Genomic DNA, 3,082 nt, shown 5'->3' on the forward strand with positions numbered 1-3,082 from the left:
GATTTACTGAAAAATATATTCTTCAACATCATTTTCTCTTCTTAAAAAAATTGTTTTAGATTCTTAACACTTATACCAGAATAAGTAACTCATATCACTTCGTCCCAAACTGACATTTCAAAAGATGAGTTCAAATACATTTGCAGAGATATTTTTGAGTTCATTCAAGCTGAGCAGTGCTTCTTATCTTTTAAAATGTCAGGCGGCTGGTCTGAGCAAAATGGAAACAGATCTCTTTTTTAACATCATCACACTTGTGGGCATAGGATTATGACTTAGTTTCTCCAGCCACAATGTTGGAAAAATATCATATGTATGTGTGTGTACAAAGAGTTTTCTTTTCCAGAAGAAAGAAAGAAAAAGAAAGAAAGAAAGAGGCAAGAAAGAAAAAAATGAAAGAAAGAAAGAAAGAAAGAAGAAAGAAAGAAGAAAGAAAAAGAAAGAAAGAAGAAAGAAAGAAAGAAAGAAAGAAAGAAAGAAAGAAAGAAAGAAAGAAAGAAAAAGAAAAAAGAAAGCTCATGGAAAGCAAAACTCAGCCATCTTAATTAATTTGTATCAGGAATTTTAACTGAATTCCTTTTTTATAACTTTCCATTTTGGATTTTCTGATCACTTTAAGTGGGTTAAAACTTTTATTATACTGCAGTAATGTAGTACTATGAAAATTCAAGAATTCTATAATGTAGACAAATATAGGATTTTTGAAACCTAAATTTGACATTAAAAATATTTTTAAATTGCAAAAAAACACATATAATATTCATGTACCATTAACTCCATCTGAATAAATATTTACAGTACCATTATTTTCTTAAAGTCATTAAAAATACTGATGATCTTGTGCATTACATAAACATAATAGATTGAGGGGCACCTGATTGGCTCAGCTGGTTAAGCATATATGTCTCTTGATCTAGGCTCCGGTCTTGATTTCAGGGTCATGAATTCATGAAGCCCAGCATGGAGCCTACTTAAGAAGAAAAAAAAAAAAAAAGGAAAGAGTAAGAAAGATAGTAGATTGAATACATGTATCCACTGTAGATTGCCTCTGAAACTCTTAAAATTACTAGTAAAGGGATTTTTAAAATTACTAATAAACAGACTTAAAAATATAAACACAAAGTCATAAGGAGGAAGAGAAGAGAAAAGGAGACAACAGAAAATTATTTTGGAAGATGGACTCTAATTGGATGAGTGATAAATAATCTAAGAGTCCCAAGGAAACTGAAGCCTAATCAACAACGGGGGAAAAACTAATAAGTAGCCTGATTTTTTCTTTCAATATTTTATTTTATTTTGCTTATTTTTATTTTATTTTATTTTATTTTATTTTATATATAGTGTTATACTGGTGTTAAGTGTATAATATAGTGATTCAACAATTCCATACATCACCCAGTGCTTATCACAAGTGCACTCCTTAATCCCGAACACCTGTTCAATCCATCCCTCCACCCACCTCCTCTCTGCTAATCATCAGTGTGTTCTCAACAGTTAAAAGTCTGTTTCTTGGCTTCTCCCTAATTTTCTCTTCCCTGCCCCCCTTGCTCATGTGTTTTGTTTCTTAAGTTCCACATATGAATGAGATCATATGACATTTGTCTTATTTCATTTAGCATGATATTCTCTAGCTCCATCCATGTCCTTACAAATGGCAAGATTTCATTCTTTTTTATTTAAGCAGACTGGTTTTTGGTATAAGTCTGAAAAGGGCCTCTGAAACTCAGGTGGTGGAATTAGGTAACTCAGATAGTGGAATAATGAAATAAAAACATGAGTTTTAGTTGAAAGTGTGTTTTAAAAAGAATCAGATTCCCAGATCCTTTTCCCCAATCTGTGCTGTTAGGTATATTGCCCTCTTCCTTCCTCCCCTCAAACCTGGAGTTTTAGTCTCTGAAAAAAGTTAAACAGAAGCTCTTATTCTAGTTTATATCAAACAGAATGAAGATAAGAATAGTATTTCTGCCTCTTATGTGTTATATTATTTGTTTAATATGAGGCAACAAATTTCCTCAATGCTCAGGTGCTTGAAACCACACTGGTCATTTCAAAGTTTCCGTAGATCTGGAAACTAGGCAAACCTTAGCTGTAATGTGTGGGTAATGTCCTTAGAGGCTGAAATCAAGGTATCAGATGGAACTGTAGTTATTTCAATGCTCAACTGGTGAAGGACTTACTTCTGATCTCACTTACTTTGTAGTTGGCAGGATTTGGTTCCTTGCAGGCTCTTTGTCAAAGGCTATCTTTAATTCCTTACCATGTTAGTCTCTTCAAAATTACATATTGACTCATCAATGTGAGCAAGTTGAGCAGTGAAAGAGTGTGAGAGAGAGACAAGAGTTGTAATTTTTTACAAACTAATCTCTAGAATTATATTTTATCACTTTTGCCCATTCAATACATTAGAAGCAAGTCACTAGGTCAGCCCACATTCAAGAGGGGGAGATTACACAAGAATGTGACTATCAAGTCAGGTAAGGGCAACATTTTGGGAACTACAGCCACCATACATGACTTTTGTAGATGGAACTCCATAAATGCCATCCTTCTTTGCTCACTCTGCTTTGAACCCATGAAACAGGAACAAGACCAAAAAAAAAAAAAAAAAAAAGGAACAGTACAAAAAAAAGAGCTTCTGAAAACTAAATATATATGATTGAAATGAAAAACTCAACAAAAGGGTTGATTACATAGTGAAGAAAATGAAACAAGGAAAAACATGGGGTAGCAGAGTGAATATAAGAAATCCAGAGCAGGGGATCCCTGGGTGGCGCAGCGGTTTGGCGCCTGCATTTGGCCCAGGGCGCGATCCTGGAGACCCGGGATCGAATCCCACATCGGGCTCCCGGTGCATGGAGCCTGCTTCTCCCTCTGCCTGTGTCTCTGCCTCTCTCTCTCTCTCTCTCTGTGACTATCATAAATAAATAAAAAATTAAAAAAAAAAGAAATCCAGAGGACTAAAGAAAAAAACAAAAAAGAAATCCAGAGGCCTTGCTGGAAAGTCAAACATTCTAAAATAATTCCAGAAAGAGAGAAAAGATAATGAAAGAAAATCACCCAATTAATAATTAATGTAAAACAT

The sequence above is a fragment of the Nyctereutes procyonoides genome, unplaced genomic scaffold, assembly GCF_905146905.1.
Source record: "Nyctereutes procyonoides isolate TBG_1078 unplaced genomic scaffold, NYPRO_anot_genome, whole genome shotgun sequence".
In the NCBI taxonomy this organism is placed as follows: domain Eukaryota; kingdom Metazoa; phylum Chordata; class Mammalia; order Carnivora; family Canidae; genus Nyctereutes; species Nyctereutes procyonoides.